The sequence below is a fragment of the Prionailurus viverrinus genome, chromosome B1, assembly GCF_022837055.1.
Source record: "Prionailurus viverrinus isolate Anna chromosome B1, UM_Priviv_1.0, whole genome shotgun sequence".
NCBI classification, from domain to species: domain Eukaryota; kingdom Metazoa; phylum Chordata; class Mammalia; order Carnivora; family Felidae; genus Prionailurus; species Prionailurus viverrinus.
Genome location: NC_062564.1, coordinates 53,676,723 through 53,701,524, shown reverse-complemented (window position 1 = coordinate 53,701,524; position 24,802 = coordinate 53,676,723). Strand labels below are relative to the sequence as shown.

Here is a 24,802-nt window from a genome sequence, read left to right as displayed (position 1 = left end):
AAAATGATATTTGGCCTCATAAATATCCCCTAGCTTCACAAACCAACATTGGACATGATTTGATAATTTGAGATAGATGATCTCACACACACACCCACACACACACACATTTATGTTTCCCTTTGACTTTTTATATAAGCTTGTGGGCTGGTCAAGTTTGAGAAGTAAAATGGCAGAATTTAGTTCCTTTGAGGACTACTTCTTAGACTTTGAATTATTTAAGAAAAAGGAAATATAAACCTATTTGGATTACTATGCGTTTAACCTGAGAATAACCTCCCCACCCAACACCACCAAATAAACCAGAGATTGACTTACAGGTTTGTAGATATTTATATATGGATACAGATGTATATAAATTCACTGGTAGGATCAGTGGGAATAGCTTTCAGTGCCTTGCCTATGATTTTAACCTGGAATGGCATTTTCCTTTCTGATATGAATATATATTATTGAGGTTAGGATCTTAGTCAAACTCTTAGTTTTATAGTGCTATTAATTTTAAAAGTTGATTTATTATATGGCCAGATATTCTCATAATAGGACCACTGTTGACAAATTATCCACAACCAAACATGAACCACAGAATTAAAGCATAAAATTATTATTGCTAGTTCCATCTAAACAAAGCAATTGCTTTTGAAATTAGTGTTGTTAGTCATATAATAAAAGACACACGAGTTATTGTTTTGACTTATAAGCATTTTGTTCATAAAAACTGATTACAATAATTATGCAAAAATGGAAATAGGAGCTTAGCATTTAGCTTTATTTTCTAATTAACTCTATGATTTATTACATCACCCAACTCTCTTACACAGCTGGTGGTCAAGGAATTTCCAGAGAAAATGGCTTTAAGACACAGGGTTGGAGGGGTGCCTGGATGGCTCAGTCTGTTAAGCTTTTGGCTCTTGTTTTCTGCTCAGGTCATGATCTCATGGTTCGTGTGATGGAGCCTTGCATCAGGCTCATGGAGCCTACTTGGGATTCTCTGTCTGCCCGTTTGCCATTACTCATGCTCTCTCTCCTTCCCTCTCTCTCTCAAAATAAATAAGTAAACTTAAAAAAAAAAAAGACACAGTATTGAAAAACACTTTAGATTTACTTCAACCAAAATGGTAGGAAAACTGCATACAAAAACAGCTCCTGGGTTCTGATGTCATATCAGAAATGTGGAGAATTGGATAGTGTTCCCTTACTTTACAATAAGAAAAACGCCTTGAAAAACTGCAAGTTCACAATGTTCCCATCAGATAATGAAAGCTGCAAAGGGAAAAAAATTAAAATAAAATCAGGAATGTTGGAAGCACTCTCAGGGAGAAACAAGATCCAGGAATTTGCTTACTTGAGACATAAAATATTGAACGGAGCGTAAGCTGGTAAAAAGGATCAGCTAGAAGATTTTAACTGACTGCTAACATCCGAGTGCGGGTGAGCATGAAAGCTGTAAGCCACATGGGACAAATATGTTCACACGCCTTTATAAGCTTTTCCTCCACACACCCCACCAGATACATACAGAGATGATTGGAGATGAGATATATATATTTTTGTTTTTTCTTAAGAAAGCTTCCCTGATGGTGCTGTCTGGGGAGTGAAAAAGCGTGCACTGACTAATGGTCACCTAGTCTCATCTTCTCTGTTTCCTTATGGAAGCAAAGCCTTAATATGCAAAACCTGTTGCCTGAGGGTACAGGTGGGAACCCAATGCAGTTGTGAGAGAATAAGGCCCTTACCCAAGGGCAAAACACATACTCAGCCCAACATGAGCTCTGGAGGAGGGGCATGGACCTTTGTGAAGGCTTCACATCTGGGACTTGTGTTTATATAGTACCTAACTAGAATTGCAGCTTAACCAGAACTTCAGAGAATGACCCCCACCTCTCTAGCTCCTGACCACCACACTAACAAGATTTGAGTAAAAATAAAAGTGGAATATATTTAGGAAAGATGTGAGAGATCTGTTCGGCTGAGCAGCACAGAGTGGAGAATAAATGTGAAATTTCATGTAGGAAAAGAGTAAAGCTAGAATTGACAGTGAAACTATTAAATCCTACTTAGCAAAGGCAGAAGGCTGTCCTTAAAAATCTTTCTTGCAGACTCTTTAATTCATCAATTATATGTACTTTGAACAGAAAGCGTATTAGATAAATGATTGCACTCTGTTAGCTCAGAAATAACAGGGACAAAAATAAAGGGGGGGGGGCGGGAATTAATGAAGTTTCTCCAAGGGGAAATCAACTGACCAGTTTTCTTTTACCTCATAGGGTCCAATTTCTCTAAATAGTTAAGGAAATCTTGAAAGTTTTTGATTGATATGCCCTATGACACCTGGCATCTATCCTAACACTCTTACTCAACTTCTCCCTGGGAGCCAGCAACTATCATACGCTGGGTACCTGTAATAACCATCAAACATTTTGTATGTCCCAGCCCAACTGTTACCATCAGACCTTTAACTGAGAAACATTCTTTCCTCCTTTGTGACATCACATCCACTAACTAAATAGGGTGGTGTAGGGGATTTACTGTAAAACAGATGCTCACCTGATGGCCTACACCTGAACATTCCTGAGGACTCTCATAATCAGGTCATAGATAATTTAAACATTGATTTACTTGTATTCTTAATGGAAGTTGAAAGTCTAAGGAGTAATCATATGTCTGGGCATAAATTATGCTGGTTTTCCAACATATTTGGACTGAACCAAATATTCAGACCGAACCCTGCTAACATCTACTTGCATCCTTCCCTCTAACACCAGAAACAAAAGAGCACCAAAATCGATGCAATGAAAATCTAATAGAGAGATTAGTCATTGGATACCTTGTACTTTTCCTTATAATGCTTGTATTGTCTGGGGTAAAAAAATCCAAAGGTCAGAGATATATATTTATTCAGAATCTCAGCAGTATAAATGTAATAATCATTTCCTACTTACCTATAGTACCAAATCCAAATATTCTCTTATCTTTAGTGTACCATAAGGCTGCATATTTCATAGCTATAAGTCTGTTTTCTGTTCTTTTAGCATCGTTTTTTTAGTCAGAGTCATTTCTTTCCTTCCTCCTGGGAAAGCCAAAGTCCTCAACGAGGATTTCAAGAGTATTTCCAATATTTTATTTTTTATCTCATGTATCAATTATCTTTTGTTGTACTCTAAAATTCACTTGAGCTCTGGAACCAATTCTATCTATCTATTTATTGTTTTATCTCTAGTAGGCTATACACTTTCTTTTTTTTTCTTTTTTTTAAAAATTTTTTAATGTTTATTTATTTTTGAGACAGAGAGACAGAGCATGAACAGGGGAGGGGCAGAGAAAGAGGGAGACACAGAATTGGAAGCAGGCTCCACGCTCCGAGCCATCAGCCCAGAGCCCGACGCCGGGCTCGAACTCACGGACCGTGAGATCGTGACCTGAGCTGAAGTCGGTCGCTTAACTGACTGAGCCACCCAGGTGCCCCGCTATACACTTTCTGAAGAGAAGTTAGTATTTTGTTAAAGTTTAATCTTTGGAACATAATTTATCCCAAAGAGATATTTCTCGCTCCTGAAAAATTGTAACACGTCAGAAATTTCCTAGGTTTGTAACTAAGAGATCACACAGATGATTCCTAAGTCTCACTGGAAGGCAATGTGTTCCAAGGGTGTTCATTTCCTATTGCTGCACAACGAATTAGCACAAATGTAGGTGCTTAAATCAACATACACATATGTCACAATGCCCATGGGTCAGAAGTCCAGACAAGGCTAGATGGGCCCTTTGCTCATGACTTTGAGAACTGAAATCAAGACATTAGCCACATTACAGTTCTCTTCTGAAGCTTGAGGTGCTCCTCCCAGCTCATTAGGTTATTGACAGAATTTAGTTCCTTGTGGTTTTCGCATTGAGGTCCTCTGCTTTTAAAAGCTGCTGCTACTTGGGGCGCCTGGGTGGCGCAGTCAGTTGAGCGTCAGACTTCAGCCAGGTCACGATCTCGCGGTCCGTGAGTTCGAGCCCCGCGTCAGGCTCTGGGCTGATGGCTCAGAGCCTGGAGCCTGCTTCCGATTCTGTGTCTCCCTCTCTCTCTGCCCCTCCCCTGTTCATGCTCTCTCTCTCTCTCTCTCTCTGTCCCAAAAATAAATAAAAGTTGAAAAAAAAAAATTAAAAGCTGCTGCTACCCACTGGCAGCTCTACAGCCTACTTCTCTTCTTCCAAAGAAGAAGGGAAGCTTATGACTCCTTAAACACTGTTTCTTAAGTATCTAATAGATTTATTAAAACACCCATTAAAAAGTTTATTACAATATCCCTAGACATCTAGATTTAATCGTGTTTGTTAATTAAATCTTAAGATGAAAACCAGAAAACATCAGGCGGGATACATTGTAACAGATCTCAATTCACCACTAGAATATGACTACTTCCCAGAGGCAAAAATATGCCCAAGTGACAGAATTTGTTGTGGTCCCAATAGCTTCCTGGCTAGGTAAAAAAAAGAGGGTTTATATGTACACAATAGTGGAAAAAATTTTGGGATGGTTTATCATTTCAGAAAGCTTTAGAGAAAATAAAAGTGCTTAACCTAAGAAAGGATCCTAATTTAGAATGGTCAGCAAATTGTAGGCATTTAATAGCTCTAATGTTTTTCAATAAACTGGCTATTTTCAAGATAGAAGTCCCTTCAAAAAGATATTAAAGCAAAAGAAAATGCCCTGGTTAATCATTATGCCAAACAGCCTGTCCTTACCAAAATCTCACTTCTCTCTCTCTCTGTCTCTCTCTCTGTCTCTCTCTCTGTCTCTCTCTCTCTCTCACACACACACACACATCTATGCAGAAATTCAAAAAGAATATTATAAAATATTATACACTGCCATCCTTTTGTTCCAGAGTTACAAAAAGACATTTATTAATGGCTGCTTGTGACCTCAAATGAAATCTTGAAAAAATTTTACATGTCACTACCCACACATTTAGGACAAATTGCTCACTGTACTCAATCAACATTAGTGAAGAAACAGACTTCATTGCCTATTGTTGATGAGTGATGCCAAAAATGTACGATACTGTTGACAAACCTGTGAGGAAATTTTAACCAAAAACAGATCATTGGGTGGTCCCCAATAACTGATATTCAGTTGGCAGTACAAAAGCTTACTGGCTATTATCCAAAAGCTAGACAAGTATGTGTTACCTTGTTAAATGGTTATCTACCTTAAGGTTAGTAGCTGGGGACATCATCCATTTTCTCCCATCACTTTTAACTCTCAAAAGAAGAGCTAAATGAATTCAAGAATGAGATAAACTAGGTGTGCCTGGGTGCCTCCGTTGGTTTAGGGTCTGACTTCAGTTCAGGTCATGATCTCATAGTGAGTTTGAGCTCCTCGTTGGGCTCTGTGCTGACAGTCAGAGCCTGGCGCCTGCTTCGGATTCTGCCTCTCCCTCCATCTCTGCCCCTCATCTGCTTGCACTTTGTCTCTCACTCTCCCTTTCAAAAATAAAATAAAATAAAATAAACGAGATAAACTAGACCTTAATTTTAGGAAGCAGATCCTAACCACTTAAAGGAAATTCTGGATTTTTGTTTTCTGTTCAAGCCTATTCACTTCATTTTTAAATAAAAGAACCTGAAATAGGGTGGATTCTACATGCTGTGGTTCAGAGACTAGACAGGGAGAGCTAGACAATGCCACCAACTCTTGGTCAAAATTATTACTTAATTGGACAGAAGCAGTAGTTCAGAATAGACCCATTTTAGATATAATACTGACTTTTGAGAGTGAATATATGTAATTTTAGGAGAAGACTATAGTGCTTGCATGCCTAGAGGTTTCTCTGGCATTTTTATTTTATTTTACTTTATTTTATTTTACTTAATTTTACTTATTTTTATTTATTTATTTTTATTTATTTATTATTTTTAAATGAAATTTATTGCCAAATTGTTTCCATACAATACCCAGTGCTCATCCCAACAGGTGCCCTCCTCAATGCCCATCACCCACTTCCCCCTCCCTCCCACCTCCATCAACCCTCAGTTTATTCTCAGTTTCTAAGAGTCTCTTATGATTTGTCTCCCTGCCTCCCTGTTTTTTTTTTCCTTCCCCTCCCCCATGGTCTTCTGTTAAGTTTCTCAGGATCCACATAGGAGTGAAAACATATGGTATCTGTCTTTCTCTGTATGACTTATTTCACTTAGCATAACACTCCAGTTCCATCCATATTGCTACAAAGTAGTATTCCATTGTGTATATAAACCACAATTTCTTTATCCATTCATCAGTTGATGGACATTTAGGTTCTTCCCATAGTTTGGCTATTGTTGAAAGTGATGCTATAAACATTGGGGTACAAGTGTCCCTATGCATCAGTGCTCCTGTATCCCTTGGGTAAATTCCTAGCAGTGCTATTGCTGGGTCACAGGGTAGGTCTATTTTTAATTTTCTGAGGAACCTCCACACTGTTTTCCAGAGCGGCTGCACCAGTTTGCATTCCCACCAACAGTGCAAGAGGGTTCCCATTTCTCCACATCCTCTCCAGCATCTATAGTCTCCTGATTTGTTCATTTTAGTCACTCTGATTGGCATAAGGTGGTATCTCAGTGTGGTTTTAATTTGTATTTCCCTGATGAGGAGTGACATTGAACATCTTTTCATGTGCCTGTTGGCCATCCGGATGTCTTCTTTAAGAAGTGTCTATTCATGTTTTCTGCCCATTTCTTCACTGGGTTATTTGTTTTTCAGGTGTGGAGTTTGGTGAGTTCTTTATAGATTTTGGATACTAGCCCTTTGTCCGATATGTCATTTGCAAATATCTTTTCCCATTCCATCAGTTGCCTTTTAGTTTTGTTGATTGTTTCCATTGCTGTGCAGATGCTTTTTATCTTCATGAGGTCCCAATAGCTCATTTTTGCTTTTAATTCCCTTGCCTTTGGAGATGTGTCAAGTAAGAAATTGCTAGGGCTGAGGTCAGAGAGGTCTTTTCCTGCTTTCTCCTCTAGGGTTTTGATGGTTTCCTGTCTCACATTCAGGTCCTTATCCATTTTGAGTTTGTTTTTGTGAATGGTGTGAGAAAGTGGTCTAGTTTCAACCTTCTGCATGTTGCTGTCCAGTTCTCCCAGCACCATTTGTTCAAGAGACTGTCTTTTTTCCATTGGATGTTCTTTCCTGCTTTGTCAAAGATTAGTTGGCCATACTTTTGTGGGTCTAGTTCTGGGGTTTCTATTTTATTCCATTGGTCTATATGTCTGTTTTTGTGCCGATACCATACTGTCTTGATGATTACCGCTTTGTAGTAGAGGCTAAAGTCTGGGATTGTGATGCCTCCCACTTTGGTCTTCTTCTTTAATATTACTTTGGCCATTTGGGGTCTTTTGTGGTTCCATACAAATTTTATGATTGCTTGCTCTAGCTTCGAGAAGAATGCTGATGCAATTTTGATTGGGATTGCATTGAATGTGTAGATAGCTTTGGGTAGTATTGACATTTTAACAATATTTATTCTTCCAATCCATGAGCACGGAATGGTTTTCCATTTCTTTATGTCTTCTTCAATTTCCTTCATAAGCTTTCTATAGTTTTCAGCATACAGATCTTTTACATCTTTGGTTAGATTTATTCCTAGGTATTTTATGCTTCTTGGTGCAATTGTGAATGGGATCAGTTTCTTTATTTGTCTTTCTGTTGCTTCATTATTAGTGTATAAGAATGCAACTGATTTCTATACATTAATTTTGTATCCTGCGACTTTGCTGAATTTATGTATCAGTTCTAGCAGACTTTTGGTGGAGTCGATCAGATTTTCCATGTATAATATCATGTCACCTGCAAAGTGCGAAAGCTTGACTTCATCTTTGCCAATTTTGATGCCTTTGATTTCCTTTTGTTGTCTGATTGCTGATGCTAGAACTTCCAACACTATGTTAAACAACAGCGGTGAGAGTGGACATCCCTGTCGTGTTCCTGATCTCAGGGGGAAAGCTCTCAGTTTTCCCCATTGAGAATGATATTAGCTGTGGGCTTTTAATGAATGGCTTTTATGATGTTTAAGTATGTTCCTTCTATCCCGACTTTCTTGAGGGTTTTTATTAACAAAGGATGCTGAATTTTGTCAAATGCCTTTTCTGCATTGATTGACAGGATCATATGGTTCTTATCTTTTCTTTTATTAATGTGATGTATCACATTGATTGATTTGCTAATGTTGAACCAGACCTGCAGCCCAGGAATGAATCCCACTTTATCATGGTGAACAATTCTTTTTGTATTCTGTGAATTTGATTTGCTAGTATCTTATTGAGAATTTTTGCATCCATATTCATCAGGGATATTGACCTGTAGTTCTCTTTTTTTGCTGGGTCTCTGTCTGGTTTGGGAATCAAAGTAATGCTGACTTCATAGAACGAGACTGGAAGTTGTCCTTCCCTTTCTATTTTTTGGAATAGCTTGAGAAGTATAGGTATTATCTCTGCTATAATTGTCGGGTGAATTCCCCTGGGAGTGATCTGGTCCTGCACTCTTATTTGTTGGGAGATTTTTGATAACCGATTCAATTTCTTTGCTGGTTATGGGTCTGTTCAAGTTTTCTATTTCTTCCTGTTTGATTTTTGGAAGAGTGTGGGTGCTTAGGAATTTGTCCATTTCTTCCAGGTTGTCCAGTTTGTTGGCATATAACTTTTCATAGTATTCCCTGATAATTGCTTATATATCTGAGGGATTGGTTGTCATAATTCCATTCTCATTCATGATTTTATCTACTTGGGTCATCTCCCTTTTCTTTTTGAGAAGCCTGGCTAGAGGTTTATCAATTTTGTTTATTTTTTCAAAAAAACAACTCTTGGTTTCGTTGATCTGCTCTACAGTGTTTTTAGATTCTATATTGTTTATTTCTGCTCTGATCTTTATTATTTCTCTTCTTCCGCTGGGTTTGGAGTATCTTTGCTGTTCTGCTTCTATTTCCTTTAGGTGTGCTGTTAGATTTTGTATTTGGGATTTTTCTTGTTTCTTGAGATGGGCCTGGATTGCAAAGTATTTTCCTCTCAGGTCTGCCTTCGCTGCATCCCAAAGCGTTTGGATGGTTGTATTTTCATTTTCATTTGTTTCCATATATTTTTTAATTTCTTCTCTAATTGCCTGGTTGACCCATTCATTCTTTAGAAGGGTGTTCTTTAACCTCCATGCTTTTGGAGGTTTTCCAGACTTTCCCCTGTGGTTGATTTCAAGTTCATAGCATTGTGGTCTGAAAGTGTGCATGGTATGATCTCCTTTATACTTATTAAAGGCTGTTTTATGACCCAGTATGTGACCTATATTGGAGAATGTTGCATGTGCACTCGAGAAGAAAGTATACTCTGTTGCTTTGGGATGCAGAGTTCTAAATATATGTCAAGTCCATCTGATCCAATGTTATCATTCAGGGCCCTTGTTTCTTTATTGATCCTGTGTTTAGATGATCTGTCCATTGTTGTAAGTGGAATATTAAAGTCCCCTGCAATTACCACGTTCTTATCACTAAGGTTGCTTATGTTTGTGATTAATTGTTTTATATATTTGGGTGCTCCCATATTTGGCGCATAGACTTTTATAATTGTTAGCTCTTCCTGATGGATAGAGCTGTAATTATTATATAATGCCCTTCTTCATCTCTTGTTACAGACTTTAATTTAAAGTCTTGTTTGTCTTATATAACTATGGCTACTCCAGCTTTCTGTTGACTTCCAGTAGCATGATAAATAGTTCTCCATCCCCTCACTCTCAATCTAAAGGTGTCCTCAGGTCTAAAATGAGTCTCTTGTAGACAGCAAATAGATGGGTCTTGTTTTTTTAATCCATTCTGATACCCTATGTCTTTTGGTTGGCACATTTAATCCATTTACATTCAGTGTTACTATAGAAAGATACAGGTTTAGAGTCATTGTGATGTCTGTATGTTTTATGCTTGTAGTGATGTCTCTGGTACTTTGTCTCACAGGGTCCCCCTTAGGATCTCTTGTAGGGCTGGTTTATTGGTGACAAATTTCTTCAGTTTTTGTTTGTTTGGGAAGACCTTTATCTCTCCTTCTATTCTAAATGACAGACTTGCTGGATAAAGGATTCTCGGCTGCATATTTTTTCTGGTCATCACATTGAAGATTTCCTGCCATTCCCTTCTGGCCTAGCAAGTTTCAGTAGATAGGTCTGCCATTAGTCTTATTGGTCTCCCTTTAAATGCTAGAGTGTGTTTATCCTTAGCTGCTTTCAGAATTTTCTCTTTATCCTTGTATTTTGCCAGTTTCACTATGATATGTCGTGCAGAAGATCGATTCAAGTTACGTCTGAAGGGAGTTCTCTGTGCCTCTTGGATTTCAATGCCTTTTTCCTTCCCCAGATCAGGAAAGTTCTCAGCTATGATTTGTTCAAGTACACCTTCAGCCCCTTTCTCTCTCTATCCTTCTTCTGGAATTCCTAGGATACGTATATTGTTCCATTTGATTGCATCACTTAGTTCTCTAATTCTCACCTCATGGTCCTGAATGTTTTTATCTCTCTTTTTCTCAGCTTCCTCTTTTTCCATAATTTTATCTTCTAATTCACCTATTCTCTCCTCTGCCTCTTCAGTCTGTGCTATGGCTGCCTCCATTTTATTTTGTACCTCATCTATAGCCTTTTTTAGCTCCTCATGACTATTTCTTAGTCCCTTGATCTGTGTAGCAATAGATTCTCTGCTGTCCTCTATGCCTTTTTCAAGCCCAGCAATTAATTTTATGACTAATATTCTAAATTTTTGTTCCGTTATATTGCTTAAATAGTTTTTGATCAATTTGTTAGCTGTCTCTACTTCCTGGAGTTTCTTTTGAGAATTTTTCTGTTTTATCATTGGGTAGTCCCTGCAGTGGCTCCAAACTGCAGGGCCCTTCCCCTGTGTTGTCCATAGAAACTTGTGTTGGTGGGCGGGGCCACAGTCAGACCAATGTCTTCCCCCAGCCCAACACTGGGGCCACAGTCAAACTGGTGTGTACCTGATCTTCCCCTCTCTCAGGGGCAGGACTCACTGTGGAGTGGTGTGGCCCCTGTCTGGGCTACTTGCACACTGCCAGGCTTGTGGTGCTGCTTCAGTGGGATCTGGCGTATTAGCCAGGGTGGATCCACAAGATGCACAGGGACAGGAGGGGCAGGCTTAGCCCGTTTTGCCTTCAGTGGTCCCCTGTGGGAGGGGCCCTGCAGCACTGGGAAGGAGGAAGACCTGTGGGAGGGATTGACCCACAGAAGCACAGCATTGGGCATTCACGCAGTGCAAGCAAGTTCGGTGACAGGAACTGGTTTCCTTTGGATGTTCTGCTGGGGGATGGGAGAGGGAGATGGTGCTTGCCAGTGCCTTTGTTCCCCAGCCGAGCTGAGCTCTGTCTTCAGTGTGTCAACAACCTTCCTCCTGGCATCCTTTCGACCTCCCCACTCTCTCAGAGCAAAGCTGTTGACTATAACATTCCAGATGTTAAGTCCCACTGGCTATCAGAACACACTCCATCTGGCCCCTCTGCTTTTGCAAGCCAGACTGGGGGCTCTGCCTTGCCTGGTGGGCTGCCCCTCCAGCACCCCGGCTTCCTCCCACCAGTCCATGTAGCACTCACGGCCTCTCCGCCCTTCCTACCCTCTTTTAAGGGCCTCTTGTCTACCTCTCTGGTATTTTTAATATTACTAAGAATGATCTGGGGAAAAGGAATTATTAAATTGAGTACTTCAGCTAAAACTCCCATATTGGTTCTTCAGACTCTTTGGATTAGGAAACAATGAGGTGAGTAGTTGCATATTGATGATGACACAATTGTTTGCTCATAAGCAAGAAATTCAGCAACAACTTAGATCTTGCTCCAGGAGTATATTTGTCAAAGTGCCGTTGTAACTCCCCAACTTAAGCATAATAGTAGAGAACAGTGTTTAAAGAACTATTGTTGAAAACTAGCATCTCTGGTAGTAGTACCCATCATTTTGTGTTTTTAACAAGTTTAATAAGGGACTAGTAGGCAAACTTAAGTTTGAGGATCATTGGTATACAAAAGATAACAATGTTTTTTCTTTTTCCACAGAAGGCAATCATTGCCCTTTTATATTCTAGCAATATCAACAACAGTACATTGTTTTTCATGTACTAAGCTAAAAGTGAGGAAGACAATAGGTCAATTTTGTCAACTTAGATAAATCAAATATAAGCAATTACAAATAACTAAGTAATCAATGTCTATATCTTTAGAATCTAAAAGTGAACTTAAAAACATCAAAGAAATGTTCTAAAAAATGTAAACTGCTCTGCTAGTTTTCAAGAAAATAACTTTTGGGGTATACATTATATATACTTGACATGGTCTTCTGCAATAATAGAATATCCAAAATTGTTATCTAATTAAGTAAAGATATTTCAATGGGCCATGAAATGACAGGCTGTGGAACAGGGGTTGAATAATAATTATGTATATATAGAGTGCATATCTGTAGATTGATCTTAGAAAACATATAGACAAAAATATCAATAGACATTAATATATAGGATTCCCTTCAATCATAAACAAACATTGACACTTAAACATTATGTTTACATCACAGATATGTAAAAGAAGAACATTCACTCTCACATTAAAATGAATGATACTCATAGGAGATAAGAATAAAATAAAGATATATATCACTACCAATGTGATCAGTGAAGTACAAACTTCATGTCTGAGTGTTGTATATTCAACCTGTATACTCTATGTTAATTTAGGATCTATATTTAATCTTTGACAGGTATTAAAACTCACAAAACAAGTACTATACAAATATAATCTATGGGACAAATAACTGAATAGATACACATCATCCTGTTAATAATTGTCACTACTGGGAAGAAGTATGAGATTAAGGATAAGAAAAGAGTTTTCATTCTTTAGAAATCTGAATTGTTTAAAAATGAGCATGTATCCTTGAGTTACTTTTAAAAATTTTAATGACAATTAAAATATAATTATGATTCAGATATCCAAATATATTTACATAGATACTTGGTAATGTTCCAAGAAAATATTTAGTCAATTTAAAAAGATATCTGTGTTAGGGGTGTCTGGGTGGCTCAGTAGGTTAAGCATCTGAATCTTGACTTTGGTTCAGGTCACGATGCCAGGGTCATGGAATGGAGCCTCTCATGGCGCTCTATGCCCAGTGTGGAGACTATTTGGGATTCTCTCTCTCCCTCCTTCTGCCCCTCTCCCCTATTCATGTTCTCTCAAGATATCTCTGTTAAATACCATAAAAATCAATGCAATATCTGTCTTTCTGTCTGTCTCTATCACTCTCTCTCTGAACACACACACACGCACACACACACACACACACATACACACATACACACTAAATAAAAAGATTTTTTCTTAATCTTCAAAACATATACAAAATAATTATATTATGAAACTTTTGTTTGAAAACCAGTTAAATTTGTCTCTAATATTTTTATAGCTTTCAATGGTATAAATGAATACAATCCAGAAATTATTTCCTATGAAAATAAGATTTATACATGAGAATTGCTCTGGAAGAAAACTTATCTTTTTCACAATGGGGATGATTATAAAGTTAAAAGTACAACATTGTTGCAAATGGAATTATGAAGAATAAGGGTAAAATAAGAGTAAAAAAGTGCTTAAATGAATGGTAATATGAGATCATTTTCAAATATAGGATTTTTAACTCCCAGAAGCCACTTTAAGGAGAAATGATTAATGGTCCTTAAAATTCATTTTATGTAATGTTATATTGTTATACACTTAACTATAATACCTCTTTTTTATATTAATATATAACAAAAGATAAAAATGTTAAATGATGCTTTTCCACAGAGTACTAAAAGATATATACAGAGTGACATCAAAAAGGAGAGTTACAGAAACAACTATTTATATAATAATTACATATATTTTCCTGCAGGAGTAGCTGTGGTGTTTTTGGTAATTATTTATTAGTAACTAACACGGGCCATAGAACAACCAGGGCCATCCCTAAATGTATCTTTGTCTCATACACCAGTAGCAACTCTCTTTATGCTTAGCACACCCATTTTGTATTGCCATACTTAAATATTTCCAATGAGATATTCTTATGTTTTTAAATGCGGAAAAATTTCTTCAGTTTTTTAATTGAAGTATAGTGGCATATAACATTATGTTAGTTTCATGTGTACAATATAATGATTCAATATTGCAAAATAACCACTGCAATAAGTCTGTCATCTGTCACCATCTGTCACCATACATAAGCAAACTAGTGTGAGTGTGTGTGTGTGTGTGTATGTGATGAGAACTTTTAAGAAATACTTTCTTAGCAACTTTCAAATGTGTAGTTCAGTGTTATAAAATATAACCACCATGCAGTGCATTACAGCCTCATGACTATTTTATAACTGAAAGTTTGTAATTTTGGATCCACTTCATCCATTTCACCCATCCCATACCTCTGGAAACCATTGTTTCCATAAACCATTGTTGGTTTCCATAAACGATTGTTGTCTTTATCTATGAGCTTTTTTGTTTGTTTTGGGAGATTTTAAATTTTTATTATTGTTAGTGTTTATTATTATTATTATTATTCCACATACAAATGAGAATAATATGACTTATCTTTCTTTGTCTAACTTATTTCACCTAGCATAAAGCTGTCAAGGTCTATCCATGTTGTTAAAAATAGCAATGTGTGTATATGTATATACACCACATTTTCTTTACCCATTTATTCATTGATGGACACTTAGACTGTTTCCATATCTTGACTATTATAAATAATACTACAATGAACATAGGGGTGCATGAATATTTTTGAGTTAGTATTTTTGTTTTCTTTGGATAAAAGTTCAGAAGTGGAATTGCTATATCATATGGTAATTCTATTTTTAATTTTTTTGAGGAAACTTCACATTTTTTTCTATAGTGGTTGCACCAGTTTACATTCATACCCGCAATGCATAAGGGTTCACTTCTCTCCACATCCTTGCCAACAGTTTTTTATTTCTTGTCACTTTGATAACACCATTCTAACAGGTGTGAAGTAATATCTCTTGGTTTTGATTTGCATTTCCCTGATAATTAGTGATGTTGAGCACTTTTCCATGTACCTATTGGCCATCTGTATGTCTTCTTTGGAAAAATGTTCACTCAGGTCTTCTGCACATTTTTAAATGTGATTGTTTTTTGCTATTGAGTTGTATGGATTCTTTATATATTTTGTATGTTAACTCCTTATCAAATATATAAAAAAATATTTCATCCCATTCCAGTTTTCCTTTTCATTTTGTTGATGTTTTCTTTTCCAGTGAAGAAGCTTCTTAGTTTGATGTGGTTCCACTTGTTATTTTCTGCTTTTGTTGCCTTTACTTGTGTAGTCAGATCCAAAAAAATCACTGCCGATACTATATCAAAGAACTTACAGCCTATGTTTTACTCTAGGAGTTTTATGATTTCAAAATATACATCCAAGTCTTAAACCCATCATGAATTATTTGTGTATGCTTAAAGTATGGGTCCAGGTTCATTCTTTGGCACGTGGCTGCCAAGTTTTGCCAACATCATTTATTGAAGAAACTGTCCTTTTCTCAGTGTATATTCTTAATTCCTTAATCATAAATTAATTACCCATATATGCATGGGCTTCTGAACTCTATTCTGTTCCATTGATCTATGTGCCTATTTTTATGCCAATATCATACTGTTTTGAGTCTATGGATTTGTAAATATAGTTTGAAATCAAGGAATGTGATACCTCTAATTTTGTTCTTTTTCAACATTGCTCTGGCTATTTGGAGTCTTTTGTGAGAGAAGATATTTGCAAATGACATATATATTCAAAATATATAAAGAACTTATACAATTTAATGCTCCGAAAAATGAATAATCCAATTGAAAGCTGTTTTTAAATATATATAAACAATATTGACAAGCCTCTAGCTAGGTTCGCCAAGAGTCTTGGTTCTCTATCCTGTTCCATTGATCCTATATGTTTGCTTTTGTGCCAGTACCACACTGTTTTGATTACTACAGCTTTGTAATGTAACTTGAAGTCTGGAATTGTGACACCTTCAGCTTTGCTTTTCTTCTTCAAAGTCACTTTGGCCATTTGGGGTCTTTTGTTGTTCCATATAAATTTTAGTGTTTTTTGTTCTACTGTGAAAAATGCTGTTGGTATTTTGATAGGGATTACATTAAACCTGATTGCTTTTGTAGTATAAACATTTAAAAAAAATATTTGTTCCTTCAATCCATGAGTATGGAATATCTTTCCATTACTTTGTGTCGTCTTCAATTTCTTAAGAAATAGGCAGCAGAAACGAACAGACATTTCTCCAAAGAAGACATCCAGATGGCCAACAGACAAATAAAAAGATGCTCAACATCATTTATCATCAGGGAAATGTAAGTGAGATATCACTTCACACCTGTCAGAATGGAGAAAATCAAACACACACACACACAAAACAGTACGTGTTGGCAAGGATGTGGAGAAAAAGAAACTCTTGCACTGTTGGTGCAGTCACTCTGGAAAACAGTATGGAGGTTCCTCAAAAAGTTAAAAATAGAACTATCCTATGATGTAGCAATTGCACTAATTCACCCCCAAAATACAAAAACAGTAATTCAAAAGGATACATGTACCCTTATGTTTATAGCAACATTATTTATAATAGCAAAATTATGGAAGCAGCCCAAGTCTCCATCGATAGATGAACGGATAAAGAAGATGTGATATATACACATAATGAAATATTATTCAGCCATAAAAAGAATGAAATCTTGCCATTTGCAATGACATGGATGGAGCTAGAGAGTATAATGCTAAGCAAAGTCAGTCAGAGAAAGACAAATACCATATGATTTTACTCATATGTGGAATCTAAGAATAAACAAACAAATGAGCAAAGGAAAAAAGAGAGAGAGAACCAAGAAATGGACTCTTAGCTATAGAGAACAAACTAACGGCTACCAGAGGGGAGGTTGGTGAGAAGGGATGGGTGAAATAAGCAATGGGGATTGAGGACTACACTTGTCATGGTGCACACTGGGTGTTGTATGGAATTGTTGAATCACTATACTGTATGCCTGAAACTAAGATAACACTGTAAACTATACTGGAATTTAAAATAAAATTTAAAAAGACCCAACTTTTAGTTTAATCAATTTTTTTAGTTTCTATTTTGTATATTTATGCTCTAATCTTTGCTAATCCCTTCCTTCTGCCAACTTTGAATTTTGCTTGTTCTTATCCTACTTCCATTAGATGTAAAGTTAAGTTGTTTGTGATTTTTCTAGTTTCTTGAGGCAGGCGTTTATTGCTATGAATGTAACTCTCAGAATTGCTTTTGCTGCATTCCATAAGTTTTGGTATGTTTTATTTCCATTTTCATTTGTCTTAGGGTATTTTTATTTACCTTTTGACTTGACTTTGACATATATTTAGATTTTACAGTTTTGTTTGTTTGTTTGTTTGTTTTTGGAACTGATTTCTACTTTCATACCACTGTGGTCAGAAAAGATACTTAATATAATTTCAGGATTCTTAAATTTATTAAGACTTGCTTTGTGGCCTAACCTGTGATATATCCTGGAGAATGTTCCAGGCTGACTTGAGAAGAATGTACATTCAGTTCTTTGGGATGGAATGTTTTGTAAATATCTGTTACATCTGTCTGGTCCAACATGTTATTTGAGGCTGATATTTCCTTATTGATTATCTATCTGGACTACCTCTCCATTGATATAAGTGAAGTATTAAAGTCCCATACTACCATTGTATTGCTGTATTTTTCTCTTTTTAGTCCTGTTAACATTTATGTATGTAGGTGCTTCTATGTTGGATGCATAAATGTATACAAATGTAATATCATCTTGTTGGATGGACAGCTTTATCATTATATAATATCCTTCTTTGTCTCTTATTACAGTTTTGTTTCAAAGTCTATTTTGTCTGATGTAAGTATAGCTACCCCAGCTTTCTTTTGGTTTTCATTTGCATAGAAGATATTTTTCCATACCTTCACTTTCAGGCTGTGTGTGTCCTTAAATCTGATGTGAGATTTTTGTAGACAGCATATAGATATAGACAGGTCTTTTTTTTTTTTTTTCCAGCCATTAAGCTGCACTATGTCTTTTGATTGCAGAATTTAGTCCATATACATTTAAAGTAATTATTGATAGGTATACACTTACTGACTTTTTGTTCATTGTTTTCTGAATGTATTGTAGTTTCTCTCTGTTTCTTTCTTCTTGTTCTCTTCATTTGTGGTTTTATGGCCTTCTTTAGTGGTATGCTTAGATTCCTTTCATTTTATCTTTGTGTGACTGCTATAGGTTTTATGTCATCATCATGAGGATTATGTATAACATTTATTATAGTCCATTTTAAATGGATAACAGTTTAAGTTTGAATGAATTCTAAAGCTTTACATTTTTACTCTCTCCAACACTTTAGGTTTTTGATGTCACATTTTGCATTTTTTATCTTGTGGATGCCTTAACTCATTAGTGTAGTTATAGTTATTTTTATGACTTTTATCTTTTAACCTTTATATTAGCTTTATATGTAATTAATTTACTACCTTTACTATATATTTACCTTTACCAATGAGATTTATACTTTCATATATTTTCTTGTTACTAGTTAACATCCTTTCTTTTTTAGCCTAAAGAAATTCCTTTAACATTAATAGTGATGAACTCCTCTAACTTTGCTTGTCTGAAAATTTTTTTTATCTTCCTTTCAATTCTGAATGATAACTTTTCTAGGTAGAGTATTCTTGGCTGGAAGTTTTTTGTTTTTTGTTTTTTGTTTTCTCAGTATTTTGAATATATTGTGCCACTCCCTTTGGCTTGTAAAGTTTCTGCTGAAAAATCTGGTATTAGCCTTATGACATTTCCCTTGTTCATAAAAAATTATTTTTCCCTTACTGGTTTAAGATTCTCTCCCTGTCTTTAACTTTTGACATTTTAATTATAAGGTGTCTTGGTGTGGATCTCCTCAGGTTCATCTTATTTAGAATAGTCTGGGCTTTCTGGACAGATGTCTGTTTCCTTCTCCAGACTAGGGAATTTTTCCGTCACTATTTCTTCAGATAAGGTTGTTTTTTTTGTTTTGTTTTGTTTTGTTTTGTTTTGTCTCTTTCTCTCCCTTTTCTCCTTTTGACATCTCTATAAGCCTTGTTGTTATCCCATAAAGTTTTTTCTTTCTTTCCTTTTTTTCTTTTTTTTAATTTTTTTTTTTGTGTGAAAGAACACAAAGTAAAAAAAAAAAACTACCATTTTGCCAGATATAATGAAATTATTGGTTTAGAAAGGATTATCAGTAAGTCCAAAAACTATTAGAAGAATGATTTGTAATAAAAAAAGACTTTTGTATGGTTCTAAAACCATTCTACAAAGACTACTTTTGTTAGATTCTGTTTTGACAAGCTTGTTACAAAGAACATTTTGAGGATAAGTGGGAATTTGAATATGCACTGGATATTAGATGGTTTAAAAATAATAATAATTGATTTTGTTAGATCTAATGTTATTTTGACTATGTAGGAAAATACTTCTTCAGAGATGCTTATAAAAGTATATGGAATGTTATGTCATATTTTTCATAATTTGCTTTAAAAAAAGTTTTAAAAATTTTTTAGAAATTTAAAAGTCCTTGTTATATATGCAACGGTAGCATATTTAAAAATAAAAACTGTAACACTCATACAAAACAAACAAGAAAATAACTTTACAGTTTAGCTCTGAAAAAAATGATGATTACATGTCATCCAAAATGGATGGAAGTTCAAGGAAATTTGTTTGTTTGTTTTTTAAGTGAAAAATAAATAAACTAGATAAGAAAAGAAACAATAAAAAAGAAGAGACAAAATAGTAGGTAAAAGGTACTAACTGAGGAAGTGAGATAAAAGATAAGGTAAAAGATAGTAGATAGTTTCTATAAAGTAAGAAGGGCAAACAGTCTTTGAAAGCTGATCATCTGTATCTGACCTTCTGAAACGTAGAAGCAGAGGATATTGACGTACAGTATACAAAAGATGATTTGTCTCATGGCACTGTGATATGTGTATAGGTAGCTAATGTTCTGAACAAAAACACAGAATAATGGCATTATTCTCACTCTTAAATGCTCTTCTTGTAAAACCCATTTGTATAGGAATCAATTCCTTTATAGTATAGCTCTCACAAGACCTTCTCATGGACCTCTGCCAGCCCAGTGAGGTAGATATTTTCCTTTATGCACAACATATGTTCCTATTCCCTTTTCCCAAATATGCTGGGTTTGTAGAGAAAATCACATAATGCTTACCCTAAAACGTGTTGTTTACATACTATACATATCTCGTTTCATACCAAATGTTCTTATCTATTCCTCATAGAGTGGTGCAACCCTCCTCAGCTCTCCTCCCACCACTTCCCTAAGATATCTCTTTGATCCTATCTTGAGACACTTTCAAGAAAAGAAGTTATGAAGATAATCATGAGGTAACATTTTATGAAATAGTTTCCAAATTTTTCTTCCCCAACTTTTTTTTCCTCCAGTCCTCCAATGAATTATCAATTTAAATCACAGAAGTTACTTAGAAAGTACTCTGTCTTACATTCATTGTTTATATCTGGAGTCAAGCCAGTTTCATTTTCCAACCTGGTAGAATTTTGGTAGAATCTAACCCAGTCTTGTGCAAACAATATATGTATTTTTTCTGTATTGTATAAAACATTTTTTAAAAATTTTTTTAAATGTTTAATTATTGTTGAGAGAGAGAGACAGAGCATGACTGGGGGAGGGGTAGAGAGAGAGGGAGACACAAAATCAGAAGGAGGCTCCAGACTCCGAGCTGTCAGCACAGAGCCTGACATGGGGCTGGAACTCACAAACCGTGAGATCATGACCTGAGCTGAAGTCAGACGCTTAACTGACTGAGCCACCCAGGTGCCCCTCTTATGAAACTTTTCTTGATGTAAGATTTTTAACAATATGTATTTTCTCTATGTAAGTTTTAGAGCATGAAATCATTTATATACTTCAGGTTAAAAGGAAGATTATTATAAATCTTCAATCCAATATGGTAAATAAATATCTTTTCTGCATATTTTGAGAATAATACTCTTAGTTAATTGAAATTGTTCTTTTGGTTTTGTTAGTCACATTGTAAAGTGCTTAAGTATTCTGTATTTAAAGAAATAAAATGGTAAAGTCCATCGGTCATTTCTACGAACCAAAAGTATACAATGTGTTTCATTTTTGATGGAGCAACTTCTAGTCAAACCATAAAGAAAACAGTGTGAGAATTTCAGTATTGTATTTTCCTGCTGATGTTTTGAGTATTTTACAATATTGAAGTCTAAAGTTGTTTTCAAATAAATAGTAAATGGATATGTTTTTGAAAAAATAATTGAAGAAATATGTTACCCTGTTATAGTATTTAAGTAGGATCCATGATCCAAAATTAATTGGTAAATGCTAAAATTAAAGCATTAAATGTAAAAAAAAATTTCTTTTGTAACAATAAAATTCTATGTTTTAAAATTAGTTGATTGCTTATATTTCTGTCTAAAATGCTTGCCCCAGGATGATATTTTTTCCTTAAAAAATATGTAAAATTTATATGTTGTTATCAGACATTATATGAGATATTTATTAATTTTTCCTAATTATATTTAATTTTTAAATAGAAAATGTAAATTCTCTAGAGAGTGCATGTAAAATTGCAGATAATTTTACAAATAGCAGAGATAAAATGAGAGTTTGAATGTACATGTATAAATAACATTTACATAGTATTTGGTGCTTCATTTTATGAGTGTAATCATTAGAGACATATATATGTGATATCTAAAATAACCTTAGTTATAATTTTGAAATAAACTAAGCAAATACTTAAATATAATACAATGCTTTTTAATTAAAAAAATTTCTTTTTAATCTTTATTTATTTTTGAGAGAGATAGAGACAGAGCATGAGCAGGGGAGGGGCAGAGAGAGAAGGAGACACAGAATCTGAAGCACAGACTCCAGGCTCTGAGCTGTCAGCACAAAGCCCCATGCGGGGCCTGAACCCACGAAAGCAAGTTCATGACCTGAGCTGAAATTAAATGCCCACTGACTGGGCCACCCAGGCGCCCCAAATATAATACAGTTTTTAAATTAGATTTACATCTAATTTGGATATGCATATAGCATGATTCTGTTATTTGGCAAGAAATAGTATTCCATATTATAAATTATGTGATACTAATATATTTTCTTGGGATATTTTATATGTATTGAACATTTAACAAACCTTTATTAAATATTCAATGTGTGGAAGGCATGTTATTAACTGTTATAGTGGATATATATGGAAATAATTCCTATATGTGTGTTTGTGTGCATGCTCCCCTGTGGTCAAATTTTAAAAGAGCTTCTAAGCTACAAGAGTCAAGGAAGGTTTCAATAAAAGGATTTTAATTTTCACATGGAGTTCTAAATATACAATAAAAATAGAAATAAATAAATCCACTAGATAGCCAGACTCAAGCAGTTATGGTAACAATTAATTTGAATATGAGACCCAAATGGGATCACTCTATTTATTGTCCAACTCATACATTAACCCATGATTCTTCTTTCTAACCTTTAGGACCTTGATTTGGTAGAAGTGAATGTAAGTATCAAATTCCTTAAATATTTCAAAATGTGAAGACAAATTCAAACCATATATAAACTTTAAATAAAGAACTGAAATGTAACTGTCACCAGGGAATATTAATAAACACAATGTAAATAAAACACAATGTTTCCATTTAAGTCTGTTAACAGTGGTAGCTAATTAATTGAAATGTCCCTACAGATCAGATCATAAGCAGCTTAAGTTCTAAAAATACCATGGCATACTTGTGGCTTTGTCTCTAGCATATTAAGAACCTAAAAGTTGTCACACACAATTTTTCAACAAGAAAAAAGATAAAAAAAAGATAAACAAACTGAAATCAGTGACTTTTCTGGGAGCCATTAGAGAGTTGGAGTCACAGAACAAATTGTCATCTGCTCTAGAGACAGGCAAATATAGGGGGTCACACCTAGGATCTGCTTACTTGGAGCAGAAGTTACTTAAGCCATAAACTGGTAGGAACATTTTAAGAGTAATTTTGATGAATTCTAGGGCCTTATTTTGAGAGAGACAGAGAAAGTGCGAGCAGGGGAGGGGCAGATAAAGAGGGAGAATCTCAAGCAAGCTCTGCACTGTCAAAGCCTCAATGGGAAAAAAAAATATTTGAACAGTCTCATCAAAGCAAATACTAATAGCAAACAACCAGAGGAAAATATTCTCAACAACTCTTGTCATTAGGAAGTTGCAGATTGGGGCGCCTGAGTGGCTCAGTCGGTTAAGCGTCCGACTTTGGCTCGGGTCATGATCTCAGGGTTTGTGAGTTCCAGCCCCACATCGGGCTCTGTGCTGACAGCTGGGGGCCTGGAGCCTTCTTCGGATTCTGTGTTTCCCTCTCTCTCTGCCCCTCCCCTGCTCGCACTCTGTCTGTCTGTCTCTCTCAAAATAAATAAACATTGAAAAAATTAAAAAAAAAAAAAGAAGTTGCAGATGAAAACAAAAAAATACTGTTACATACATCTAAGAATGGGTAAAATCCAGGGGCACCTGGGTGGCTCAGTCTGTTAAGCATCCGACTGTTGATTTCAGCTAGGTCATGATCTCATGGTTTGTGAATCCAAGCCTTGTATCAGGTTCTGTGCTGACAACATGGATCCTGCTTGTGATTCTCTCTCTCCCTGTTTCTATGTCCCTCCCATACTCTCTCACTCTTTCTGTCTCTCAAAAAGTAAACAAACAAACAAACAAACAAAGGTAAAATCCAAAAACTGACACTACCAGTTGCTGGTAAGAATTCAGAGCAAGAGGAACTCTCATTAATTACTGGTAAAGGACAATGGCACAAACACTTTGAAAGGTATTTTGTAAGTTTCTTACAAAGCTAAATATAATTTTGCCATAAAATCCAGCAATCATACTCCTGAGTGTTTATGCAAACAATCTGAAAATTTGTCAGTATAAATACCGTCACATGAATGTGGCAAACAGATTTATTCTTAATCACCAAAAACTAGAAATGACCTTCAATATGTAAATGAATAAACAAACTGTGTTATATCACTATAAGGGGTATCATTCAGTAATTAAAACAAACAAGCAAAAACTATTAAGCAATGAAAAGACATGGATGAACCTTAAGTACATACTGCTAAGTGAATGAAGTCAGTCTGAAAAGTTTACATAATATTTGACTTCATTTAAATGAGATTCTGGAGAAGGCAGAAAAAGACAATAAGAAGACTAGCGGGTGGTAGGAATTTGTGGCAAGTGCATTGTTCCCCATCTCTTAGATGTGGGCTGTGCAAAGGGACATACTGCCAGAGTACAGTATAAAAAAGGGGAAGGAGTAACTTTACAGTGAAGAAATTGGACAAATGCTATCAAGACAGTTGATCAAAGTCAACATCAATTGTAATAAGTCATGTTAATAGTAGATACTCTTTACATGATATGATGAAATGGTACGCTGTTTTCATGGCTGTCCTCACAAAAATGCATACTCTCGGTCTAATAATGAAAAGAATCAGATAAGCCTTAATTCAGGGATATTCTACAAAACACCTGACCAGAAATACACGAAAGTTTTTGTCATCAAAAACAATCCCACCGGGCCCCTGGGTGACTCCATTGCTTAAGTGTCTGACTTTAGCTCAGGTCATGATCTCACAGTTAGTCAGTTCCAGTTCTGAGCTGTCAGTGCAAAACCTGCTTTGGATTTTCTC

The 24,802-nt window shown here is 35.5% G+C and overlaps 1 protein-coding gene across 3 annotated transcripts in view; it reads left to right on the top strand.

The window, feature by feature from the left end:
• The first annotated feature begins 2,518 nt into the window (after positions 1 to 2,518).
• The window catches only part of ADAM29 (ADAM metallopeptidase domain 29), a 77,713-nt gene continuing 55,429 nt past the window's right edge, over positions 2,519 to 24,802 (top strand). Inside the window, exons 1-3 of one of the 3 annotated variants that reach the window (XM_047856235.1) lie at positions 2,519 to 2,591; positions 20,370 to 20,475; positions 22,614 to 22,637. The gene's annotated coding sequence lies outside the window, so the exon portion shown is untranslated. The remainder of the gene's footprint in view (positions 2,592 to 20,369; positions 20,476 to 22,613; positions 22,638 to 24,802) is intronic. The other 2 variants (XM_047856234.1, XM_047856236.1) reach the window with 2 other exon arrangements.